General features: G+C 32.5%; 1 protein-coding gene, 1 long non-coding RNA gene and 1 pseudogene across 2 annotated transcripts in view; 2 read left to right on the top strand and 1 right to left on the bottom strand.

Annotated features, from left to right (window-relative positions):
* The window catches only part of LOC134243558 (uncharacterized), a 65235-nt gene that overhangs the window by 23622 nt on the left and 25792 nt on the right, over positions 1-15821 (top strand). The window lies entirely within an intron of this gene.
* Positions 8354-9724, bottom strand: LOC134243557 (uncharacterized). Its single transcript, XR_009987061.1, has 3 exons — positions 9527-9724; positions 9331-9381; positions 8354-9211 (listed from the first exon to the last, which is right to left on the bottom strand). It is a non-coding gene; the product is annotated as an uncharacterized LOC134243557 (long non-coding RNA).
* LOC134243556 (putative nuclease HARBI1) lies at positions 12245-14671 on the top strand (annotated as a pseudogene).

Below are 15821 nucleotides of genomic sequence, written 5' to 3' on the forward strand. Positions count from 1 at the left end.
GTTTTACGTCATACATATTTAGTCAATGGCAAATAAAGGAAACTTTTATCTAAACAAAACAACAAAATCTTAAAAAAGATTTTAAAATGAAGCGGTAATTTTTTCAATAGTTAACTTGTAAATACGAGGGGCTATCAAAAAGTTCGTGGACTAGCGCCATAAAATTAAATAACCGCTTTAGGTACATGAATGGATTTTAAAATATCTAGTTATCATCATCTTTTCTATTTATAGAATAAATCACAAATCATAAATTTTATTTTTTAATAAATTAGTAATGTTTTTCTAAGCAATGGTATGTCCATGTGGCGCAACCTCGAAAACGACGTTTTTTTCGACCTAAGTGTAACTGAGAAAAACTATTGTGATATGAACATTTGACATTCAAATATGTGTTGGGACACTATTGTTCCATAAAATATTAAATTTTTACCTCATTCTTGAAGTTATATGAAATGTTATCGTAAATTTTACATAGAGTATCCAAACAAATATTGCCTTCAAAATGACGTCAAAAAGGGGGAGGGGTTTCCTTTTCCAACATTCTATAAAGTTTTGTCCCTATAAAAACTAGTATACACCTAGAAAATGTTTAAACTGGCTACGGAGAAATTATATGCATCCAGCTTACTTGTTTTTAATGCTGAAATAGATACAGAGAAAAAAGAAATGCACAGTTAATGTCGATTTGTAGTCAAGGTGTGAAAAATCAATCTCGTCAAAAAATGACGTTGATCATGTGTTGTAGATATTGAACTCCAAAAAGCAAAATATGCTGGTACAATCAAGCGAAGATCTCTACCATTGTATAAATCTTATTTGCAATAGTATAACATTGAAAGCCACTGTTCATGACATTGTAAAATCATATAAACAAGACGGATTGAAGTCCTTCCTCAGCTCCAGGAAATCTCATCAGAATAAGTACATAAGGTAGAAAAAGCAGACATCGAAAAACAATGACGTTGTCGGACGTCATAAAACTAAACGGCGACGGCGCCGGGTGATGATATAATGTCGTTTTTATTCCATAATAATTTGGGAAATAATGAACGTATCAAGCTAAAATTTTAAGCATTTCTTTATTTTTTGTTGTTTTATGTTCCTTAACAATTTCGAAAGTACAGACTACATGGTACTAATTTTATAGCCTCAGTCCACGAACTTTTTGATAACCCCTCGTACATGTGTGATCATAAATTATTTCACGTGATAAATTAGATCTCAGGCTGAGGACTAAGTCCAATATAAAGCCATTCCTGGGGGGCATTGCTAAAAAAAATTTAAAAGGTGAAAGTCTCGGTTCGAATTCGTAGTATGATTTTTTTCCCGTCTAGGGCTTTGAAAATGCAATTAAATTAGAAATGTGTACTCAGAGCAAATGATATTTTAGTTGATTTATGAAATATATGGAGATAACGAACAGTATTCAAGCTTAGAAGTCCATAAAACAATACAAAATAGGAGCAAACAATCAGAGATGTGATAAGGTGCCATTGAGGATTGAGCATCCCTTGCTGACAGGTCACATCCGCCGTGTGCTCCTTGTCATGATCGGGAAATAACAGAAAAATCCGTTGTCAATTCAGTGTGTATACATATAATAGACTAACAAGTAATATAAAAAAAACGTCAGTCAGTATTTGACACAATGATAAATTGTATTTGCTGACGATGTCATTGTATCGACCAAATACTTTATGAAATGAGGACTTAAACAAAGGACTGCTGATATTCTTGTTTCATCAATTTGTTGGTCAATAATTTATCTCGTTTAAGAAATTGTTTTCTGAGTACACCCTGATCCCCTTTCATTTATATGTAAACATGTACAAGGTTAAATTTGCCTCCTTTTGAGATTAGAATTTATTTATCTGTTTGCTAGTATATGTCGATTACATACCCCATTTTTTAAATTGAAAATGTTTCTTAAATAAATGGAATATTTGCATGTTATTAAATTTGATGATATTAATTTTTTAGGCAAATTTTGCCCTATAATGCCCTTCATATTAATCCGGTAGGCAGTGTATTCTCACTTTCCATCTGATGGCACCTGATCTCAGCTCTAATATTTTAGAGGTCTGTGTTTGCTCTCCATGGCACCTGATCAACTCTAATGTTTTAGAGGTCCGTGTTTGCTCCTGCTCCTGAATAGAATTGTTAGAAATGGACTTTTGAACTTTTTATCTCCATACATTTCATTAACACTTTAAATGTTTTTTCTTTTTTAAGAAAAAATATATTAAAAGAATTGAATGAATTAGATTTAACATGATTTACACAGACTGGTGTTTTATCATACCAGGAAGTTTATCAATAATGAAATTAAGTTTTTAAAGTAAAATTTCCCGGAAATTGTACTAAGGCTTTCAAAAGCTAAATCATTAAATTAAGAATTGGCAGGAATCACAAAGTTTTATAATCCATAGAATGATTTACGTATATGTACTTAAACTGTTTAACTTTGTTTTAATCAGACATTAAATGCAATATTATTATTAATTTTAGCAAAGATCTAGTTATACAGATGTCAAGTAATCTTCTGCAAGGAAAAAGTCTCAATCATAATCAGTGGTGTTAAATGTCGATCGTTACCATTAATGTCTTCTTCCAGAAATAAAACAAATATGTCAAATTGTGTTGTATCTTTAATCAAACATCAAAGAATTAAGTTTCTCGTGGCTCTATACAAAAGGCTGATACAAATTTTAGATTAAACCAAAAAACTTTTAAAATTCTAAATTTTCATTTATTTTGCTCATAACTAAACTGGATTATTATTATCAAGACAATCAATTCTGTATGTAAATATTTACTTAAAAGATCGAAAAGGTGTGTATTTTTAGTCTAAAACTGAAGTGTAGAATCAATCAAAAATTTCATCTAGAAGACCGAGAGCTAGAAATACTGGATATTCTCTTAATTCAGTTTCCTGGTTCCTGAAATCCATAATAGCGGTACATATAGCTTTTTAAATATTAGAATATACTTGGGAAACATTCCGTATAAAATCAATTAAGACTATTGATATTTTCCTCATATGAACTGCGAATACAACGAGAGTAAAAGAGCGCTAGTCTTTAAATAAAGCCATATCAGGATTTTATGTAAACGGAGTTCATTTTTCAGTTTTAAATCATCTTGATTTGTAATTATATGTAAATAAATGTCACCTTGTCCTCTTTCTCTCAGAGTTTCTGACAAAATCCATTGGTTATCAAACAATCTGAGAAATAACATCAGGGAACCATTTTAAAAATCATAAGCTACACCCAGAAACAAATAATTACTAATGCACAAGAGACTTGTAAGACTCTGACTTAATTGTATTAAAAATGTCCTCAAACTGAGGTTTAAAATAAAGACTAGTTTACAGAAAAGAATAATTATCCTTAAACACACTCATTGAAGTCTATCACCGAAGTCGATGAAGACTGAAAAACATGCCCCTAGGGTACAATTATAACATATCGTGTACAAATTTGCACTAATCTGGATTAAAATTAATTGTCATTTTGCTGTCTAATCACATATTTTCGTGGTGTAAAATTTTCATGGTGTAATAGAAAAAAACCTTTTGGTTTGTGGGGATTTTATTTCGTGGATGGAAAAGGTTAATTCAATTTAGTAATGCATATGAAATTTTACATTTCGTGGCGGTCATAAATTCGTGGTTTTCTCCATACGTCGAAAATAAAGAAAATAATAAACAACTATGAAAATTATTGATTTCACAATATTCCGTTGATTAAAATAATAAAAATGCGCTAGACTTGCGACGAAATAGATAGAACACAAATTCAATATCTTCTCTTGTTTTACTTGAATTATAAAGTGCTTTTTTCATCTCCATTGAATTCTATCCCTCGCTTTGCTCGGCACCAAAGCGTATGGTCTCCGGGGAAAAGATACTAATATGTACTTAATGACGTGTTGGTATGCCTACTCATGTTTTATTCTACGAAAACGTAAAATGCAGATTTTTCACTTAAATGACAAAACTAATCATATCCAAAAGAAAAAAAAAACCATTTACTTCCGTAATATGTAAGAAGAGTTCTAAGACCAAGTTTTTGCAGTGAGAAAACATTTAGGGTCACACGGTGAAAATAAAATTACGAAAACCTTTTTGCACCGTTGAAACATCGAAAGGACACCACCAAACATTTTCCAAAATATCAATATGCTACTTAAAAATGTAAGTAATCGAAGAAATAAGCGTTTTATTGCGCACCTACAGGATGCCATCAATCATATTTCAAAACATGTTTGGATACGTCAGAATAAATCGAAGAGAAAAAGGGGGTGTAGAAAAATTATTTGTCTCGACCATCAATTGCTCTCAGTGACCAAATCGAAAAGAAAAATATGAGAGGAGTTTAGGAAACAAAGGTTTATAGAACAAAAAATCAAACTATTTTAATTCCTTTTTGCCCTCCATTGTAAATTAAAATTCTTAAACCCCTACAAAAGTCTACAGGGACACCATGAATCATTTTCAAAATGATGATCAAGCTTCTGCAAGAAAATATAAGAGGAATTAAGGGAACCAGGGCTGGGATTCATGAAAATTCTAATTATATACGTAAGATAAAAATCATTTTTTAAGTTATGTATTTTTTACTTAAATTTCCCAAGTACTACTGAAATTTGGTAAAAATACATAAATATACTTAGTGCTTTTATAAAGGTATTGACTTTAAGTTACATGTCCTCAGAAGGCGTCTTAAGTAGATAAATTTTACTTTATTCATAAATCAATCGTGTAATAAGGATGATTTCCTTATCTGTCTAATAGCAAAAATGGGATTTGGATGGAAATATTCTTGTAAAAGTTTATAAATGTAATAATTTATTTGACGTTTTCTATTTGCAAAAGCCGTCTCTTTTGTTTTATCTAGGATTGGAATGCTCTAAATGTACTCACGTGGATATAAAGGACGTCCCATCATTTCTTCAAAGCATTGTATTAACCAAAAGTCCTCAATGTGCCAGTGCCTCTCCAGGACAAACAGCCGACAAGTTTAGCTTTTAAAAAATGCCTAGAGAGTCAGCCAGTGGATTTTTCTTCTCTGTAATAATGTTTTGAAGAATACATGTACTTATACTGTACTGAAAAAAATGCAGTATACCGGAATGCATGTTTTGTCTCTTAATTAGAAAACAGATATAATGTAATAAAAATTTAAGTTCATTTTCACAAAACATAATTCCATTAAATTATAAACCAATCTCATCGGATCTAAAGGAATTAAATTTATGGGGATGGGGGACATAGCAGTTTTAACAATCCCGCGGCCACAAACGGGACCTCGTAAGCTTCAATATCACCCTGTTAGAGTTTGTCATGTTGCAGATTGCAGGTTGAATCACTCAGTGCTACTGTGTTTAGAGAACAAAGACACCCTTGCCCCTGCGATAAAGTAACAGCCATACCGAACCCTTTTTTGATAATATAAATAAAGGTCCACTTAAATACATGTAACCAGTACGTACATTTTCTAGTACTTTTAGATTAGAAAAATTTCATATAAACAGGTAACATGTAAGCTTTGTTTAACCTAATCTTTGCATAATTTAAGACATAGGTTTTTTATATTTAAGTTTTTTAACTATCTACTTTAATATGACCTAGCTAGCTGAATTTAAACTTGAAACTTTAAAAAAAGTAGAATTGAAACAAAATAAACAACACAATGACTGGTAAACAAATTTATTTATCAAACCTCTATAACATAAGAAAACTATAAATCCCTAAATCTGATTGCCACAGCATAAATGGTCTCATTCACTAATCAAGCTTATTCAGAAAATCTGCGTCTCCCACTTAGGGAAAAAAAAGCATGCGCAGATCTAAAAAAAAAAAAAAAAAAAAAAAAGGGGGGGGGGGTCACGGGGCCATATGGTGGATCGAGTTATGGTATAAAATTTGATTGTAAAATGCAAATATGTTTCTTTTGATAAAGACTGGAAATGAAAGTTTTACACACACTCACACAGAGATGTGAATTTATTACCTTGAACTTTGAACGTCAAAATAAATATATAGGTGTCTTCCTTTCAGCATAGGTTGTTGTGGTGTAATATTTGACTTCTAAAGCTGAAGGGCTTATCGAGATATTGCACCGACACACAGATGTTCAAACAGACATAAGTTTGATTTCATTACCTTTACCATTGACATTTTTACCTCAAAATAAAGAGGGGGTTTCTATAGTGTGTTGTGTAAAATTTCACTACAAATTAAAGCTCAAGGGCTTCTCGTAATATTTCCCGGAATTAAAAGTGTTAATAACAGAATTACAGACAGGGGAACGGAAGGATAAGCAGACCGAAATAAAACAATATCCTCCACTTCCAGCGGGGAACATTACAAACGAGCAAGCTAGCCAGTTGTGTCTCTTTTCGAAGTACCCGTTGTATGATTTAACAAGTCAGTTCGCTAAATGGCATCGGGATCGAAATGATGTAATGAAAACGAAAGTAAAACTAATAAAAACTGAATAACTTCAAACATTCGGCTCACCTCGGCTGACTACGGTACCCTACTATGTAATCGGCCGAGGTGTGCCGAGTGTAACTTCAAAATCTCTATTAAACACTGTTTATGTCGTAGATTTAAATACATAAATAAAATTCCTTCAACATACTTTACCAAAGACCTTCAATTAACGCGTCAAACACTGTGCGATATGAGTTCATACAACTGTATGCTTAACTGCGTAGAACACATTTCACGATCAGATGCGAACCAGTTTAATTACTGCGAACCAGGTTTTAAAAACTGTTTGAAACTGATTGTACAAAGCTTCTAAAAATAAATAAGCATAAATTACTTTCTTATTTAAGTTGAATTTAAATTTACAGATTACCGTGGTGTTAAATAGGGATTATTTTCTTTGTTTAATCTATTCTGAATTTACTGAAATGAAATTAGCTAGAGTGATTTGCTGCAGAACTACTCCCAGAATTCCAAAACGCGCAAGCGCATTTGAAGTTCTTCGTATCATAACTAGTCAGCCCACGGGCTGACTAATGACGTGAGTTTGGTCAAGTGTCCCAGTAATCCAACGTCAGGACAAGTGTACAAATGTGGGACCTACACCGGCACTGTCACAGTGAAAATTCACCTAAAACTCCTCACACGTAAGATTGTCTGATTTATCTAAGATATGTAAATGAAATAGGTTGCAGATCTGATTTGCAACATTTTGTAAGGTATATCGCAAATTCTCTTCTTTAAAAACTATATTAAACCCAAAGAAAGAAATTATTTATTTATAAATGAGTATCGGGGGTATATACATCAGGTTGAATTTACTTTGCAATAAAGACATTTTTTTTAATTTATTAAATTTTTAATCGTCAATAAGTAGACACTAGTGTCGCTGAGTTGTTAAATACAGTTAAAAACTCTAGTTGAAAAAAATTGCTAACCAACGAACACACTTTATAGAACTTTTCTCTCCTTTTACCCTGCTAATTTCTTCGCAGCCATCTTTAACATTAATACTGCAAAACATATCATTATGTCAGGAATAAAATTAAGAGCATTATCTCTTTGTCATTTGCTTCTAGGATCTACCCCCCGATAGAGTAGTACTTTTCTCCCCGTATTACCAGTAAATATGTAGTAAATGACGACCGGTACATGTCTTTGTTTTTGTTACAGCTAGTGTAAATGCTGACATAATATATCGTGACTCTGTTCTGATGGATCAGAAGTCCCTGCTTCATGCGTCCCACAGAACAACATTCCTGCTGATAATGCAGTTTTGAAATCCATGTTGTCCAGCCTAGCAGATATCAATGCTGTCACCTTTGTCGGTACCAGATGCGTGGCAGACGAAAGATCCATGAGTAGCCTTAGGTCAACAGCAACACATCTGAGTGAAACCAAATTTGTCCTTTGCACGTTCATGCTTCTAATCTCTAAATATTTATATCACTTATGATAATGAGAATCGATTATAGTTACCCCTTTATCCAGGGGAAATCATCTACATAATTATTAGAATCATCCAGGAGATATCATTCAGTGTAATTTTTTTTTCATATTTCTCGCTTTGACTTTTGTTGATATGTAAACCATCAGTCATAGCTTTACACTACCTTTGCAGGCTTTTTCATGAATATGGCCAAATGTTAATGACTTTGCTTTTTCTTGGAAAAAAAGATTTTCAAAGACGTTTTTCCAATGTACCTCTATTTCAACTTTGTGTCGTATAAATATGACCAATCATGGCTTTGCTGTTCTTGAGAAGATTTTTTTTCTCTCTAATAAAATCACTGAATCACCAGTTCTTCTGTTTTTATTTCCTAATGCACTTCGGTGGCGGAATGCAGATATTTTTACAACGTTAAAATAAAACGATTGGAAAGGGAAACTATGTTGAAAAAATTACAGAAGTAATTTTTTTTAAATTGAACATATTTTATTGTAATAAACATAAACAATAAAATCGGGTCATTTTTTTATTAAACATATTTTATTGTAATAAACATATACAATGAAATCATGTCATATTTTTTACATTTAACATATTTTATTGAAATAAACAAATACAGTGAAATAATGTCATGTTTTTGAATTGAACATATTTTATTGTATTAAACATATATAATGAAATCGGGTATATATTTTTAAACCCAATTCCCTCCCTCATTACATGAAAAAGTGTAAACATTTAAATTAAATATATATCAGGTAAAAATCTCCACTGTATACTCGTAGTAAGGAAATAAGATTTTTATTCAATAAGTTGTATTTTATTGCCTCCATAAACACTCGTGAGTGTAGTACACACAACTATTTATTTCCAAATTACAAACAATGACAATGAGTTTGGAAAAAAGAAATATATTTATCAAAATACTGTGAGCGCTTTCAACCATGTTGATTAGAAAAACAGCTTAGATTATAAGTTTTTGTAGAGTTCATCCAAAAAATACTTATTACTTTATATTGTTATTTTTCAAGAGTTGATCCATTTATATAAAATATTTGTCATGGTTTTGAAACATTTAAAGTAGCAGCATATTTCATGCAATAAATATTAAACAAAACAATCTGTTGATATAAAATACAGATTAAAAAACACATTACCTTATCATTATATCTCATTTAAGAAAGTTTTTGGATGTAAAACTAAACAAGTTACATACTGAACTAGGTTGTTTTAAATTTTGGACCGACTTTGGCTGGTATCTACAAAAAAAAAAATAATTTAAAAAATAATGTTGAAAAAATTGACAACTTTTAAACGAATTTATATTTGAAAGTCTATATATGAAAATATGATTTTTTAATATACATTCATTACTTACACAAGTTTTGGCTGAGAGTCAGGTTTTCGAACATCTAAGTAGCTAGATAGCCTAAAAACAAAACAAATGAACTCATCTATATCAAGAGCACTCAAAAATATACTTTAAGGAGGCAGTGGTTGTACATTCGAGAGAGAGAGAGAGAGAGAGAGAGAGAGAGAGAGAGAGAGAGAGAGAGAGAGAGAGAGAGAGTTACCATGAGTGGTCAACTTCGTTGTATTTCTTCTTGTTTTTACAGACGAGGAATATAATGATCCCAACAGCAAGTGCTAATGCTGTTACTAAAGCTGCCAATTTGAATTCGTTGAGTTTACAAGTTCGATCATTTAGCCCATCGAAGCAATCAAACAGGAATATACATGGGTCTGTTTCACATTCGTCAATGTCTGTAAAAATCGAGGTGTAAATTTGTATGAGGGCTGTTCAATAAATAATGTCCTGAACTGTATGACATACAATACAGATATCATATGACATTAAAATTGGCTTTCTCTCAAAATTGAATTTTTAAAGAATTTATAACAGTTCATGTGTCCACTTTTCATTACATAGTTTCATTGTGAGAAGCTGGGAAACAAGAGGTTTTCGAGACACTGCATTATAAATAAATGGTAAAGAACGGTAAACTAGAGTGAAAATAAAAGCTTCAACAAAGCAGGTGTAAAACTGGTTAAAAATCACAAATAAATATTCACTGAAATATGTGACATTTACAGCAACCAATACCTGTTTTATAGACAAATGAGCAGGTGGATTTCAATGATAAAAAATTAAACATGTATAATGGGCATCAAAAATGGGTACCGTCCTTGCCAACAAAAAATTATAACACTTATGTACTGTTTGCTAAACAACAAATAATACTTGATGATCTAGGATTGACTTTAAGACATATAGCAAATTTGATAGACATCACATCGGGGGTAGTTTACACTGTTTTTAAGAAACGTTTGACGGTAAAAAAAATTAGTACTGAAAGTTCACCCTAAATTTGACAAATGAGTGAAAACGGCAGCGTGTATGAATGTCTTAACAATTATTTTGAAATATCAGTAATTGGAGTTATCCACCTTTTTGGATATTCAAACAGATAAGGGAACTTGAATCTATTGCTTAAAATCCTCAAAACAAAATTTACCATAAGATGTACTTGAAAAAACAGGGAAGATCTGGAGAGAGCAAAGAATTGCAAGAGCACAAAGACAGATTTATATGCAATGTTCTTAAATGTAAGTGGTATTGATGTTCAAATTCGTATTCGGGGAGACAGTTTAATTTCTGGATGAGGGTGGAAAACATTTTTTTTGCAAAAAAAAAAAAAAAAAATCAGAAGGTTTATTAGAGGAAGGACCCAAAATCAGGAATCCACTACATTAGATTTCTTCATGACAGCGTCCAAACCCGCACGCCCTGAAGAGTAAAGGGGCTTTAGGGATACACAGATAGTTAATGTTTTTTTCACATTAACAATATTCGCCAGATCTTTGACCTTTTGACTAATTTCTATTTCCAGACTTGAGAAAAAACACCTTTCATAAGCGAGAAACAAGTCCTGGAAATCATTGGATCTGCCACTTTCCAGTATACCAAGGGTCATACCCAAAAATGAGTTCTAAAATCAATAAGAAATTGCATAAAAAGGTTACGGACATTTGTTGTAATTAAAAGAGACTTAAAAGTATAATAATGAAGACTAATTCATTGAAAAGCGTCTTTTGCCTCTTTCCGAGCACCGAGGACATTATTTATTGAACAGCCCTCATATATCATTACCCGAATAGAATGCATATTAAGAACTTTCCCGTAATCTAAATTGAATTGAGAAATAGTCAGACATTACAGATTGGCAGCAGCAATGATGTAAACCGTAGTGACGACCAGGGCAGGATGGACATAAACAATGCATTTATACTGATCTTTACGGATGTCTTCTTTAGCCTTCCATACATAGGTAAAGAGTTGGTATTTATCATTGATAATAGAAATGATTTTTGGAGATAGAATAAATGAAATTTGAAGTAGTTTGATTAAAGCATAAGATCATCAGTCGACTGCTGACACCTTTGGTGGGCTTTGACATCCTTTAACAGTTATTTAGATATTTTTATGAGCTTAAATTCAACATAAACATATTTGTTGGTAATTGATTCTAATGTTGCCAAGATGCTTAAAAATATGTATGCCGTGTTAAAGTAGTATTTTAGCACAGCTGAAACCGAACAAAAATTTCTAAAGTACGATAAGCTATAAAAAAATGAAGCATTCTTGCAAATTCGACGAAATATTATTCGGTATTAACAAAGTACTGGTCGGGAAAAGAACATGATATTCTCATGCATATTTATAAAGGACTGACGTTTATCCTGGATCTGCGCATGTGCGCAGGAAAAGCATCGCGAGAATCATCAGGTCGGGGAAAATATTTTTTGTGACGTCTGTTCAGCGAGGAACACAAATCGACCAATCAGCTCAATGAGTTGCACTAAAAGGCGTACGCCTGTCTTAACTCTACGCCCGGCGTAAGTCCGGACTTAGATCTAACATTTGGACTAAGGTCCGTTTCACTAAAGGGCGTAACTTTGCGCCCGCCTTAAGTTAAGACAAAAATCTACGGCTGGTCTAAGGCAGGCGTAACTATAGACATAAACATTGGATAATGGCGACTTTCTGGCTGCTTCACAGAAGAAAAAGGGAAACACCTCGGCGAGAACGCATTTTTCGGGACCGAACCAACCCTCTCGAGTATCTTGATGATATAGATCTCGTAAGTATGTATAGGTTCCCGGGAAGAGTCATTCGAAAACTGATAAATGATGTTGACCCTATTGTGAGGCGACCTACACACAAAAGTCATGCCATCCCACCCACATTCAGTTACATGTATATGTGAATGCTTACTGTAGCATTGTATACTTCTTAAATATCCACACATAAATAAACAAATACTGACGCATGGAATCACATGATATGACAAATATAATGGATTTTACAATGTACCTATTAATATAATTAAACTACATTTGCATACTTATTTATACATGTATATATAAAGATACACATAAACATCTTACAGGTAATTATCACCTTAAGATATCTGTCAAAGGCGGACTTCTTTTCGGAAGTAGGCGACCTTCATGGCGTTTCCAGATCATCCGTATCCCGAGTAGTACATACAGGTTGTTATACTTCATTATTTTAACTTTAAAATGATATTAACTCTATTTTTTTAAAAATTATTGCAGGCACGTAGCATCGTTGGTGTGGAGATTTGACCCCTTGAATGTTTCAACATTTTGTCCCCTGCATTCACAAATGATAATAAAAGAAAAATTGAGCAAGTTAACACATCCCACGCCACTCCCCTCTTAATATTTGACAATGTCATGCAAAATAAATGGCATGTTACACATTAAATACACACAAGTAATTCAAAATGAGGCATAATTCCAAAGTAATCGTTACATGTATTAAAACTCCGTGCAATTATTGAGTCTTTATTTTGTACAGATAAAATGAATATAATAAAAAGTACCGAAATTCCCAGAAAAAAATGGAAGCGGAATTTCTTTGTAATATGCGCCTACACAATGTGTTCTCAATAACTGCAAAGTTTCACGAAATTAGGTTTAGCAGTTTCAGAAAAGTGACAATTGCAAGTACTAGGGGGTATACTGATAATTAAATAATAATAATAATATGTACATGTTTGTATACACTATCCTTCATGTTTCTACATGCCTGTTATACATTTAATCAGTTGTACATTTCCTTTTCAAATATTCTTTATATATATCATTAAGGATTTTAACGCAGATTCATCATATTGTTATACAGTGTGCAGTGCAATAAATACAACAGTGGACAACATTAAGTTTCCAGTTACTGCCAATGAATTACGCCATGTAAAATCTGAGTTCTATGACATTGCCAAATTTCCAAATTGCGTTGGTGCAATCGATGGTACTCTAATACCAATTAAGAGCATGAGTGGACCACAGGAGCCTGCTTTTGTATGCAGAAAAAACTTTCATGCCTTAAATATTCAGGCCGTAACAGATTCCAATATGAGGTATAAACGGTATTGATTAAAACATAAATGCGAGCACATCATTTTTTTGTAATAGAAATACCCTCGTATACGCCAAAACTTCAACAGGAGAAAATTAAAATATTTAATATATCGTCAAAAGGGTTTTATGAAATAACAACCTTTGAAAATGTAAATGTTGTCAATTTTAAAATAACTTTATTGCACCAAATATAACCAAACAAATATAACAAATATAAGAATGCTAATTGTTTGCTTACATATGCATAAAGGATGAAAAATTGGTTGATATTATTTCAGATTTCTTCAAATCAATACCTGTTTTCCCGGGGAAACTCACGACTCTATCGTTTTGAGCAACTCGGGATTGTCAGGTGTTATGGAACATCTCGAAGGGGGTGGGTGGTTACTTGGGGATTCTGGCTACCCTCTCAAGGAATGGCTCTTAACGCCATTCTTATCCCCAGCCAATTAACACGAAGTGAATTACAACGATGCACATGGAAAGACTTGTGTTGTGATAGAAAAATCGCTTGGGGTATTAAAATCCAGATTTAGGTAATTTAAACGCAAATTTTCGTTAAATATCTTTATATGTCATATTTGCAAGCAAATATTTTATTTCAAACGTTCATTACGATAAACGCGACCTTAAATTTTTTTTATTTGAAAAAAAGATATATTTATTGCAACCATAAATAAACCTTGTTACAATTTTATTATGAATTCATTTAAAATTCTGTGGGCCAATTTTCTTAGATTGTGGGGTTTTTTTGGTTATTTGTGGAGATGTAATTTCGTGTATGGGTCGGATTTCAGATTCAGTAACAAAGATATCTTTTTCTAAATTTCCTATGAAAATGTAAATTCGTGGTGGTTTGGGGGAGGGGGGGGCTACCAACGAATATCACGAAAATTGAGCCACCACGAATTCTAATGATTCCACAGTATTTACTTTCAAGAAAATCTTTGCAGGTGTTTACATCGAACTGGAGGAGTACTCCCCTTTTCACCAAGTAGATGTTCTCAAATTATTCAAAGCTGTATCCGGCTTCATAATTTAGCTGTTTCAGAGAAAGTCCCCTTACTTGAGGGTGGGGTTGTACAGAACATCAATGACAATGCCGTGTTTAACGCAAACGCACCAAGGAGAGCACAGGATGTGCGCATTCAACTTGCAAATTTATTTTAACAATTCATCTATTCATTAAATCACACACTTACATTGTAATAAAGAACATGACTACTTTATCATTTTGTGTTCAAATTTATTAAATGCCAAATTTGTTTTCAAATGCCGCCGCTATTCTCTCTAGGGCATCTGCTTTTCTCTCCTCTGCGATGGCTCTTCTATCAAATTCAGCATAAAGTCAGCGTCGGGGTCGCTGGCCGTGTCTTGATTTTTAATGAAAAGTTTTATAATCAGAACAATGTCAATTGAAACAGAAGAATATCAAATAAAATCATATATGTAATATGAATAGTTAAAAGTGCATGAATGAAGTTGAAACAGTTCACTAAGGTTTTTTTTTCTTAACAAACGTAAGAATACGCGAAAATTAAAACTGAAGGAATGTTTAATACATTTTGAATTCATTTTCATAGCGTTGGCATTGTTTCTTTTTTACCTTTACGTTTAGTTTCATACAGAGTTGAAGCAAAGAATGTGTCGGTGGAAGGCCCGGACACATGTACACTTGGAGCTTCTTCCGGAACGTCAACTTCTTCTACTATATACATGTACAAACATACATTTTTTAATTTGAAAAAAAAAATATCAATATTTCAAATCTACACACTTATGTGTTCCGCGTGTGAAGAAGATGCATATCAAATTTTTGACAATTTATTATAATAATTTTTATGATTTAAAATTTTATTAGTATATTATATAATATGTATAATTATACAAACCAATCAAGGATGGAATTCCAGCGGAAATTTCCGATGGGACTGCAGTGCATGATGAGGCTAAGCTATCTGTTACAAAGAAGTACTAGTATTTAGATATCATATATTCCATTTTTTTTTAATACTATAACTACTGTATACTACAATAATACTAAATATACAAAGCATGGTAAATCAAATAGTATATGAAGCAAAAGTCGGGAAGGCAACATTATGAGGTTATAAAAATACATGTAGTGAACGTATGTTTACAATGTACATGCATGTACCATGTATTTATAAGGCAGTATCAACCCCTCCGTCAATCCCAGAGATAAGTTCATCCGGTATAGTTGACAAAATCTAGCAATAAAAACAAAAAAATAGTTGTTGCCTTTTTCGATTTATCAGATTCCGGGGGAGGCCCTCCGCCCGTTCTCTTCATCTGGTATTTTCTACTGGCTTCTTTCTTCTTTACAATGGATCTTGCATCTTTCCATTTCTTTTTTATTTCTTCTGTTTCCCTCTTGCACAAGGCAGAAGAAGAATTTAT

Source organism: Saccostrea cucullata, unplaced genomic scaffold (genome assembly GCF_032062105.1).
Source record: "Saccostrea cucullata isolate Sc308-1 unplaced genomic scaffold, CSIRO_AGI_Scuc_v1 ctg3093, whole genome shotgun sequence".
NCBI classification, from domain to species: domain Eukaryota; kingdom Metazoa; phylum Mollusca; class Bivalvia; order Ostreida; family Ostreidae; genus Saccostrea; species Saccostrea cuccullata.